Source organism: Priapulus caudatus, unplaced genomic scaffold (genome assembly GCF_000485595.1).
Source record: "Priapulus caudatus unplaced genomic scaffold, Priapulus_caudatus-5.0.1 Scaffold1744, whole genome shotgun sequence".
Lineage (NCBI taxonomy): Eukaryota > Metazoa > Priapulida > Priapulimorpha > Priapulimorphida > Priapulidae > Priapulus > Priapulus caudatus.
This window is the reverse complement of record NW_014578805.1, coordinates 27,319-39,935: the sequence shown is the minus strand read 5'-3', so window position 1 is coordinate 39,935 and position 12,617 is coordinate 27,319.

The following is a 12,617-nucleotide window of genomic DNA, read 5'->3' as shown; positions in this document are numbered from 1 at the left end:
ACGTACACGTGCGTGCATGAGTGTGTGCGTGCGTGTGCACGTAGACGTGCGTGCGTGCGTGCGTGCGTGCGTGTGCTTGTATCGAACAATATCACGCATCTGCTTGCTGCAACTGCGCACGAAAACACATAGACACGAGTCATACGAAACGTGTCAAAGTAACGGATCCATTTCTGTTTTACGCGAATGACACGGCTTGTTGAACCAAATTAGAGAGTGCTAGTACCTTCGAAGTGGTAGGAGAAGAGAAAGAAGTGGTAGGAAAAACGCAAAGGGACGAAGTGACAGCAGATTCAAACCAAAGGGACAAGAATCTTAATCGAGCCATTGAAAACGTTACAAGATTAGGCCGTGTATCTAGAAAACCTAAGAGTTTTAGTTTTAAATTCTTGTAAACTGCCTCGTGTTACAATATGTACAGTTGTGTACTATGTATGTAGTGGCCTCGAGCCGGCCTCGACCCGAGTCCTCGAGTCCTGAGGGCTCGAGTCCAAGTCCGAGTCCGAGTCATTGCACTCCGAGGCCAAGACCGAGACCGAGCCCATGGAAAACGGTCTCGAGGCCGGTCTCGAGGCCAAGACCGGCCTCAAGACCTACAACACTGAATACTATATAGAGGGAATTAAGCCACCGTCATATACAATACTATATATGTGGCCTTGGGCCCCCATCATAAAGTATTCTATTATTACAATACTATATAGGTGGCCTTAGGCCTCCGCCATACAAATACTATATAATGTGGTCTTGGGCCCCCATCATACACTATTATTACAATTCTATATAGGTGGCCTTATGCCCCCGTCATACAAATACTATATATGTAGCCTTGGGCCCCCAGCATACACTATTATTACAATTCTACACATGTGGCCTTAGGACGGGGGCTGGAGGCCACTAGCGGGGGACCAGGCGGCCTAAAGCCAAACTTGGATGTGGATATCTGTCGCCTGCGCTGCGTATACCAGCAAGTACACAATCTGGCTACGTTAGTGTGTTAGCGCATGCGCAATATCTCACCAGAAGAGTTATATCTTGTGATGAATATGCATTTAAAATGGTTAGGGGGTATCTCAGCATAGATTTCCCTAATAAACCTTTATCACTAGACCCTGTTTATAATTAGGAGAGCGCCCTAGCATGTAGAGTACAAAACACCTACTTTATGCCCTCGCGTCCTTCCTCTTGCCTCCCTGTCTCTCGCTCAGCCTCCCTCTTCTTCTACCGCCCCCAACTATCTTTCCTGCCGCCTATCCTTAGTCTCCCATCTCCTCTCCCCCTCAGCAAGCTATATTATGAAGTTTGCTTCAGACGGCACTGCACGCCTAACACGGTGCGCGCGCATGCGCAATATCTCCCGTTAGAAATCGTCTTTTGCAAAGATTATGCATTTAAAATGAAGAGGAGTTATCCTAGCATAGGTTTATATGATAACATTCTATCAGTAGACATCATTTAAGAAATAATTAAGAGGAAGACCTTGCATGTAAGGTCCCCGATGCGTATACCAGCCAGTACACAATCTGGCTACGTTAGTGTCGCAGTAGACGTTAGATGAGCGCTGTCGCTCTGCGGCACTTGTTTTACTAAGAGGCGCGTGATATTTGATTAACAATTTACTCCGCCCAATTGTGTAATCACTCACGCTTGCGCTCAGCCCTTAGTAATGTGTAGATATAGGTCAGCCTAATCTAATATCACCATGGTTCAGACACACTGGCATTGAACAAATTTACTTGTATCTACTGTATCTTACAGACTTACAGCTATCGCATCTCCCACGTCAGAATCACACTACTGCCGCATCTGTCGGCGCGAAAAATTCAGAATATTATTGGTTGCTATTGAATATTGCAGATTTTAAGAGATTAATTGGTACATTCCACACATTATTGGTATGTTTACTACACAACGTATTCATATCACGTCATTGACGATGAGACATGGTATTTATCTTAAATGACAGGACCTTCTCAGCTTGGGGATTGCTGTGTTGGCGATATGCGATCTGTATAAGCTGTTTTATCTCGCATGCACAGAGTGTTTCGCTATAAATAGCAAACTGTAGAGGACTGCATGTGGACCATAAACGATGGAGGAGAACGCTATCATTAATTCGATAGGTTTAAGTTTGCACGTAACACACTTGAATCGTAATTAATTCGCATGAAATTAATGTTCGTAATTTATATTTTGCCTGCTTTTTTTTCTAATACGAATGATGTTTGTTTTATGCGTAATGCCTATAATTTTATATAATATAAGCTGACCTAGAAGACCTACGTGCGTGCGTGCGTGCGTGCGTGTGTGCGCGCGTGTGCAGGTACACGTTCGTGCGTACGTGTGCAGGTACACGTCTGTGCATGTGTGCGTGCGTGCGTGCGTGCGTGCGTGCGTGCGTGCGTACGTGCGTGTGTGCATGCAGGTACACGTGCGTGCGTGCGTGCGTGTATGCGCGCGTGTGCACGTAGACGTGCGTGCGTGCGTGTGTGCGTGTGCACGTACACGTGCGTGCATGCGAGCGTGCGTGCGTGTGCACCTACACGTGCGTGCATGAGTGTGTGCGTGCGTGTGCACGTACACGTGCGTGCGTGCGTGCGTGCGTGCGCGTGTCGTTACCTCTAGCAATAAAGAATTGAAGTTATATGGAATATAAGACTTGCAATAATGAATTATAAACGGTAGGCGGGTGCGGTACAATACAATCTCGGACACACGATCTCAGCTAAAGGCGTTTTGCTAGACCCACAAAAGATAACAGTGTTACAGAACTTAAAAGCACCCAAAACGGTAAAACAAATTCGTCAGTTTCTCGGTTTAGCATCCTATTATCGTTCGCATATAAAAGATTTCGCGCGCATCGCGGTCCCGCTCGTGAGATTAACCAAGAAACATGTTCGTTATGTCTGGGACAAGGACACAGAAGCAGCTTTTGTGGCACTCAAGCATGCATTGTCTCACGCCCCCGTTTTGGCATATCCGAATATACGGGAGCCGTATACATTATATACAGATGCTAGCGCCTATGCGGTGGGGCAGTGTTAGCACAAACCGATGCTAACGGGAACGAAGTAGTTATTCAGTATATTAGTCACCAGCTAACACCGACACAGTGTCGTTGGGCCGTCGTACAAAGGGTACGTGCACCGATCATCTACCCCTTAAGTACTTATTAACGTCGCCAAATTTGACAAATGCGCGTCTGTTACGTTGGGCAGTCATACTTAGCGAATATAATCCGACAATTGTTTACAGACCAGGACGAGAGAACGCAGCCGCAGATCTCCTTTCGAGAATCACGCAGTCTGACAATGAGGATAGTGTGTTGACAGTACATAGCGTAATCCCCTTGCCATTTCAGACTAACCCCATTTCAGATCATCAAACAAAACCGCAGCAGACCGACGCAGCGCCATCTGTGGGGACAGAAAGTGGCAGTGGCTGCTATGAGAATAAAAATGATAATTACGGTCAGCAAGAAGCGCCATCTGTTGGCACGAATGGCAGCGGCAAGCACTGTGGAAATACAACTCAGAAATGCCAGACGCCACAAGCGCCATCTGTTGGAACAGAACGCAGCGGAGAAAATCAGAACGAAATAACAGCCGCCACGCAAGAATGTGGGCACGCACGGCTACACAGAACCAGCTTGCCAGCCCACTCGACCGCAGCTGGACAGAACAATAGCCCTTTGTCTACGGCTGTTAGTCAACCAGCTGGGACCGATCAGGTAGCTGTCATACAGGCTACAAAGCTGCCCACAAAGCAAGAGATTTTACAAAGTCAATATGACGATGCTGGCCTGTACAAGATCCGCGCAGCACTTATAGCGCAAACAACAACTTTGAAGGATTTGAAGTTCTTGTCTACATATACGATATCAGACGATGGGCTCTTACAACACATAACAGAGGCGACACCGACGAGCGATCCAAGCATACAATTGGTAGTTCCGGAAAACTATCAATCGATTTTCACAGCTTATCATCATGACACCATACATTCTGCGCATTTAGGCTTTGCAAATACGTACGCTAAGATTAAGGAGAGATATTTTTGGCTTAAAATGTATTCAACTATTACCGACTACGTACGCAGTTGTATAATTTGTAAGGCACACAAGCTAACATTCGTCAAGTCGCCTTTAGCTGCAGTCCCTATACCGACGTTTCCTTTTGAGGTCGTAGCAGTTGATACGTGCGAATACCCGCTCACGGCACGCGGTAATCGCTACGTCGTCCACTTTCAAGACTTGTTTAGCAGTTGGCCGGAACTTTTTATTACAAAGGATAAAAAAGCGAGTACCATCGCCGATCTCTTGCTTAACGAAATTATACCTCGGCATTCTTGTCCAAGGGTTTTGCTTTCGGACAATGGGACAGAATTTTGCAATAAAATTATGGATAAAGTCACTAAGTATTTTCAGATCAAGGCTATTACCTGCGCCCCTTATCATCCAGCCTCCAATGGAGCTAATGAACGTTTCCACAGAGTTTTAAATCAGATGTTATCGCATTTCCTTTCGGCGGATCAGGGAAATTGGGACTTGGTAATTCCACCATTATTATCCGCGTATCGGGCCTCAGTTCACGCGAGTTCGCTGCATACGCCTTTCTTCCTCCTATATGGTAGAGAACCTGTTTTACCAATAGACAATTTATTGTTACCAAGACGTAAGTGTTACGACGAAGAGCCAGTTTCACAAACTTTGCAGAGATTCCACCATGCATATGCGCACATGCGCATAGCAACACAGGAGATGAGAATCCATAACAAGAAGCTCTACGATAAGCGAGCCAAGCTTCAGGACTTCAAGTTGGGGGATCCAGTCTTCTATCACGATCCAGTACGGAAGCCCGCCACGACACACAAGCTGAATAGCCCCTGGAAATCCCATTACACGGTTATTGAAATTATATCGCCAAAGAAATTGTTATTGCAACACGAGAACACGCAGCGTCGAGTTACCACGCATGTTGACAATATCCGAGCAGCGTATTCATGGAAAAGATGGGATCAGCCACGCAGTCAAGTCACTACGAGACCCACACCTGAAGCCGGAAATGAAGCCGCACCTGAAGCCATGACTGAAGCCCGAAATGAAGCCACACCTGCCGCTACTACTTCCGCAAGCCCTACAAGGAAGCAGCCACTGCGACAACAACGCGTGCCTACCCAATTAAATGGGGAGCGACAACTACACATCTGAGGATGACTCGGATTCCGAGAATGAAGCCATTCCACAGAGACAAAGGGTTTCTTCAGAAAGCAGCTATAGCGACAGTGACCTAGTACCCTTAGTAAGGTTGATACCACCAACGCAGTTGCATGAATCATCCGCTTCAATCGCCCACTCAGAATCCTCTGATCAAGGACTCAACGAGTAGAAAAGGAAGCCAGCAACAGCGACAAACAATGAGATCACCAGGCGTGCACACCTGAGATTTCATTGCCAACCATGCTATCTAAGTACATTTGACTAATGAGTGGCTTCTATTGTTTTCAGATATGAAGTGAAGCAGCCTGAAACGACAAGCAGTCATGTCATACCTAGGCGTATTAGCATGACGTATACCTGCTATAATATACTGCGGAGTTAAACATAACAAACTTCTAATAAACCTGTTGCCTTTAAGTCGCGCGCGCGCACAGCCAGGTGAAGGTCGTTTGACATCGCTAAGTATAAAGCACGAGTCAGCTAAATAAGGTTTCATTTTTCTTTATTACAGATGGGGACTGTGTGTTACTACTTTGGTTCTCGCAGTGACGTTCATAGCTGGAGAAGTGTTTGTACCTAAAGGAACACTGGCAATAACACAAAGTAGTTGGACTATCGTGTTTAACCTCGACTTATCACCTGTCAAGAATTATATGAGGGGGATTGATGAGCAGATAGAATATTTGTTTAATCAACGCAGCAAACGAGCACCGACTCGCCCCCCTATTACTAGTGACAGAGCGCGTATGTCCACGCGAAATCTGCCCACATTAAGAGGGGGATTTCGGAAGTGGGTACACCCGAACGCTACACTACTACCACTATGGTTGAATAGCACTGTACGAATGCAACAGCAAGAAGAAGTCACCGCAAACAACAATCAATTTCGGGAGATTATTGAAGTATTCATAAGGAAACATGCAGCTGATTTTAGAATTCGCTACCACCGGCTCTCAGAGCGCATTGATGGGTTAACGTCTATGTTTTCTAATACGGGACATCGCTTCAAGCGCATTCATTTTTACGCATTATAGGCCGCTTTCAAAAAGCATTGTATGGAGTAGCGACGGAAGATGATTTGAATGACTTACAAGCTAGATTATCTGGGTTCGAGATTACGCAAGGGGCATTTCAACATGCCATAGAAGATTCGTTGACAGTCTTTAATCTGACAAAAACACAGCCGTTAAGTTGAATCATGATACCTTAAATGAACTAATCGATGGCGTTGAGACGATGCGTCAATTTGTCAATAGTATCAACGATCAACTACTGACGTTGACTATCACTCTAAATACTAGGACGGCAGCCATAATTTAGACGCAGCAGCAACAATTGATATGATCATGATGCTTAACTTTACAGGACGTTACGAATATTGTCGCGGACTTAGAACATTCCTTGACCAGCTGTCTGACGGGCAGGTTACCGATTTCACTAGTACCACCAACGCACTTTAAACTCAGTATTTTGCAGAGTATCAACAGGTGATTCCAAATTATCTGGCATGCGCTAAACCATTGGATGACACCCTTCTGTATTATTATAGCCTATTACAGACAATTGTTGTACCGGTAGAAAATTCCTTTCACATACTTACGTTTTTACCTCTTAATCATGTCGGACAAATTTTTAACATTTTCAAAATTCTGCCAGACCGCAGATTGTCAACGGTACAACCGGCATGTTTATTACGTATTAGAACACGACATATGTTGCGTTCCGCGCAGCATAAACGCGCTATTTTTAATCCGAATCAACTTTCCGTAAGTGTCTCCATGAAACGCATAACATATGCCAGCAGAGTCCGAATTTATTACGTGAGAGCGTTCACAGGAATGTTATGTTGCTCTGTTTCTTAACACGCCGAACATGTACAAGCCTATTGTCAAAGAAGGGTCAAAATTCTGGCCAACCCAAAGCATTTGGTTACCAACATTGGAAATGCGCCATTGGCTTTTGTCACCAGCCAAAGCCCTTTCGATTAACTATTTCGTGTCAGACTAACAACGATCAAGCCACTAGGGATAACAGATGTCGAAATAGATTCGCGACAACTGTATCACTTGATTCGAGATGCAGTGCACACAGCGCAGAGATCGACGCGTTGCGACATTTTATTTTCATGATTTCGTCTGTTTCGACCTTACGCAGATCTCTAGTCGCAATTCTACTCAAGCACTTCACACCAACAATTTTGGGGCTGATTTAGCGCAATTAGCTGTGAAAAGGGAAAATGCAAGCGAACCTGATCCGCAAGCAATCGTTCCCGCATAAACTCTATGAGAACCATGATTTAGATTTAGGGTATGAGCATCTGAAGGACGCAATAGCTAATAGTCGCACGGCATTCTAGATACGAATGAAGCAGCGAGTAAGACTTTCAAAGTACACACTCCATATGGCATCAGATACTCATATACGTAGCCGTCGCACTAGCAGCGATAGCGGTTCTGTACTACTTTGCGTTCCAGCTCACATGCGTCCCCGTCTCATGTCCAACACGAGCCAATATGATACCCATACATACCATTGTCCAGCCCACCGTTCAATCTGTGGTTAGCAGCCCGTATCCCGCGACCCTTCCTGCCCACCCGCGCTCTATACCCGTCAATTCAGCAAGTTGAGGCGAGAATGAAATGCGAGGCATAACACGCGCTCACCCACTTGCAACTCGGGAGAATAACGCTCCGATTGAAATAAAACCGTTGGCGCATACTAAGAATTATGCTAAGAAGTATGCAGACTAAAATACACCATAGTCATAAGGATAGTTATGTACGTGTGGTGTTTCGGTCAATATGTTCACGATAATGCACTAATGTTTATTATATCACAATGTATGCACTATATATATACACTATATGTCTCACGTCTGACGGTCACTCGTATGCTTTCACACAGAATTTGTTACGTCGCGTCCTTACGGCACACTAACTCACAGGTTCGAATGCATAATATGTACGTTTGTTGTTGTAAGCACGCGTATGTGTTGAGCCTGCACTAACCACCGTTTCCTGATTATGTATTACAGTATTATGTATGATGTATGATGTGATTCAAGTGGAATAACCTTAGCGTCTTTTGAAGCACCATTGAGCATCAGCCGAGAAGAGTGGGAGCAGGAGTTGCAGGCGGTGCTGACCAGGTCAGCACGCGAGAGGCCACGAGCACACAACGGCGCGGGACGCGCATGGAGGAGCCGCCCCACAAGCGGTACTGCCAGCCCGCCGCCGCCGCCACGCGCCACTGCCGCCGTCGACCGCCGCGCCACGCGCCAACTGCCGCCGGGACCGTCGCCGCCACGCCGCCACTGCCGCCGTCGACCGCCGCCGGCCACGCCGCCACTGCCGCCGTCGACCGCCCGCCGCCACGCCGCCACTCCCGCCGTCGATCGTCGCCGACGCTGCCGCGACCACAGTCGACCCGCAACGCCCCCGCCACGCGCCGCCACGCTGTGCCACGCAGTTGCGCTATGCCCGTGCCGGAGCCGCTGTGCAGGCAACGCCGCTCGTCGCCACGCGTCAGGCCGTGCGTCACAGCCGTACCACGACGGCCGCAGCTGTCGCTACCGCCGCCACCGCCGCCGTAGCCAGGCGTGGCACCAGACACTAGGCCCACCGGGCCTCCAACTGCAGGCCCGCCCATGCCCACACCGCCGCCTCATCTTTCGGCCCGCAGCGACCAGATCGCCTATACCTCGTGGTATCACTACCTCGACGACGTCATGAAGTTCCGGCGCCTCAACCCGAGCTTCACGGTCGTGCAGCGTCGCGAAGCCGACCATTTGCGTTGAAGGTTGCTCCCCGTGGAAGCCGCGCCACGTGTAGGGCTCGGCTGGGAGAACCAGCATCGCCCAGCGCATCTGCGTCCAGGACGAGCCTGGGCATGTATTAGTGACGACAAGTGAGGACGCAGGAGCGGCAGAGAGAGAATGTTCTACCCGGCTACACCGAGGACCCGAGGATGACGGCAACGCCACGACAAAGACCACGACGACGACGGCTGCAACGCCAGATTAGTTAAGGTTTTTTTTTTGTATGATTGTTCATGTGTTGTATTGTAAAGTAACGTTAATAAGTAGTTAGTTAAGAAGGTGATGGGTGCACTAAAAAATAAAAAAGAACAAAATCACAGAAAATCAAATATAAAATACAGAACAAAAAATTCAAAGAAAAATAATAATAAAAATTTTCATATAAAATACGTATTCAACTACAACGTACATTTAAGCGTACCAAAGTTGTTCGCCGCATCACTGCGGCTTCCAACTTGTCTGTATATGGGGGGGATAATGTAATACAGTCGAAAGACGAATAAGTAAAATAGCTAGGGATAACCATTGTTCGGGCTGGGCATATATGACCAGCTGTGTAAAGTCGTAACGCGGATAGACAGGACAGAAGTAGGGCCAATTGTAGACAGGCATGTAGGAGGACTGTGGAGAGACAATAGGTAGGCGTGTCTACCTATTGCAGGTATATAACGCGTGTTCGGCCAGAGACATAGGAAGAGAGATAGTGTTACACAAACTACAGGCATAGACGATATTGGTATTGAGACAGCTACTGCACAGCATAAACCTCGTAAGTTATGTGAGGTTACTCGCGTACCTAGACTGTACGCATTCGCCATGTTATGGGCGGATGCTAGTTAAGTATACGCTATTAAAGAGATTCATGAATACGTACATACTATTCGTTATAGTCTGTTATTATCTGCATTCACATAGACGCCTAGCAACGGGTGTAGTCAACACACTCACGCGTAACCACTGATGCGATCACGGGTAGAAAGAGTCTACCTTATACTTGTATCGAACAATATCACGCATCTGCTTGCTGCAACTGCGCACGAAAACACAGAGACACGAGTCATACGAAACGTGTCAAAGTAACGGCATCCATTTCTGTTTTACGCGAATGACACGGCTTGTTGAACCAAATTAGAGAGTGCTAGTACCTTCGAAGTGGTAGGAGAGAGAGAAGAAGTGTTAGGAAAAACGCAAAGGGACGAAGTGACAGCAGATTCAAACCAAAGGACAAGAATCTTAATCGAGCCATTGAAAACGTTACAAGATTAGGCCGTGTATCTAGAAAACCTAAGAGTTTTAGTTTTAAATTCTTGTAAAACTGCCTCGTGTTACAATATGTACAGTGCGTGTACTATGTATGTAGTGGCCTCGGACCGCCTCGACCCGAGTCCTCGAGTCCTGAGGGCTCGAGTCCAAGTCCGAGTCCGAGTCATTGCACTCCGAGGCCAAGACCGAGACCGAGCCCATGGAAAACGGTCTCGAGGCCGGCTCGAGGCCAAGACCGGCCTCAAGACCTACAACACTGAATACTATATAGAGGGAATTAAGCCACCGTCATATACAATACTAATATATGTGGCCTTGGGCCCCCATCATAAAGTATTCTATATATTTACAATACTATATAGGTGGCCTTAGGCCTCCGCCATACAAATACTATATAATGTGGTCTTGGGCCCCATCATACACTATTATTACAATTCTATATAGGTGGCCTTATGCCCCCGTCATACAAATACTATATATGTAGCCTTGGGCCCCCAGCATACACTATTATTACAATTCTACACATGTGGCCTTAGGACGGGGGCTGGAGCGCACTAGCGGGGGACCAGGCGGCCTAAAGCCAAACTTGGATGTGGATATCTGTCGCCTGCGCTGCGTATACCAGCAAGTACACAATCTGGCTACGTTAGTGTGTTAGCGCCATGCGCAATATCTCACCAGAAGAGTTAATCTTGTGATGAATATGCATTTAAAATGCGTTAGGGGGTATCTCAGCATAGATTTCCCTAATAAACCTTTATCACTAAGACCCTGTTTATAATTAGGAGAGCGCCCTAGCATGTAGAGTACAAAACACCTACTTTATGCCCTCGCGTCCTTCCTCTTGCCTCCTGTCTCTCGCTCAGCCTTCCTCTTCTTCTACCGCCCCCAACTATCTTTCCTGCCGCCTATCCTTAGCTCTCCCATCTCCTCTCCCCCTCAGCAAGCTATATTATGAAGTTTGCTTAGACGGCACTGCAGGCCTAACACGGTGCGCGCAGCATGCGCAATATCTCCCGTTAGAAATCGTCTTTTGCAAAGATTATGCATTTAAAATGAAGAGGAGTTATCCTAGCATAGGTTTATATGATAACATTCCATCAGTAACATCATTTAAGAAATAATTAAGAGAAGACCTTGCATGTAAGGTCCCCGATGCGTATACCAGCCAGTACACAATCTGGCTACGTTAGTGTGTTAGCGCATGCGCAATATCTCACCAGAGGAGTTATATTTTGTGATGAATATGCATTTAAAATGGTTAAGGGGTATCTCAGCATAGATTTCCCTAATAAACTTTTATCAGTAAACTTCTGTTTATAATTAGGAGAGCGCTCTAGCATGTAGGGTACAAAACACCTACTTTATGCCCTCGCGTTCTTTCCCTTGCCTCCCCTGTCCCTCCCGAAGGAGATATTGCCTCCGTCGTCTTCTACCGCCCCAGCTATCTTCCCTGCAGCCTTTCCTCAATGTCCCATTTCCTCTCTCCTTTAGTAAGCTATATTATGAAGTTTGCCTCAGACGGCACTGCACGCCTAACGCAATATCTCCCGAGAGAAATCGTATTTTGCAAAGATTATGCATTTAAAATGAAGAGGAGTTATCCTAGCATAGATTTATATGATAACATTCCATCAGTAGACATCATTTAAGAAACAGGAGGAAGACCTTGCATGTAAGGTGCCCGCTGCGTATGCCAGCCAGTACACAATCTGGCTACGTTAGTGTGTTAGTGCATGCGCAATATCTCACCAGAGGAGTTATATTTTGTGATGAATATGCATTTAAAATGGTTAAAGGGTATCTCAGCATAGATTTCCATAATAAACGTTTATCAGGAAACTTCTGTTTATAATTAGGAGAGCGCCCTAGAATGTAGCGTACAAAACACCTACTTTATGCCCTCGCGTCCTTCCCCTTGCCTCCCCTGTCCCTCGCTCAGCCTCCTTCTTCTTCTACCGCCCCCAGCTATATTTCCTGCCGCATTTCCTCAGTCTCCCATCCCCTCTGCCCCTCAGCAAGCTATATTATGAAGTTTGCCTCAGACGGCACTGCACGCCTAACACGGTGCGCGCGCATGCGCAATATCTCCCGAGAAATCGTATTTTGCAAAGGCTATGCATTTAAAACTAGACAGAGGGCACTCACGGAGAGTGCATACCTCCGCCAGCGACATACGCAATAGCCATACGCCCCATGTAACATGTATGTGTTACGAGCTGGCTCGCCGCTCGCTGCTGGCTGCTGCTGACTGACTGGCCTGCTGCTGGCTGGCTGGCTGGCTGGCTCGCTGACTCGACGCGCTAATATCGATCGCGC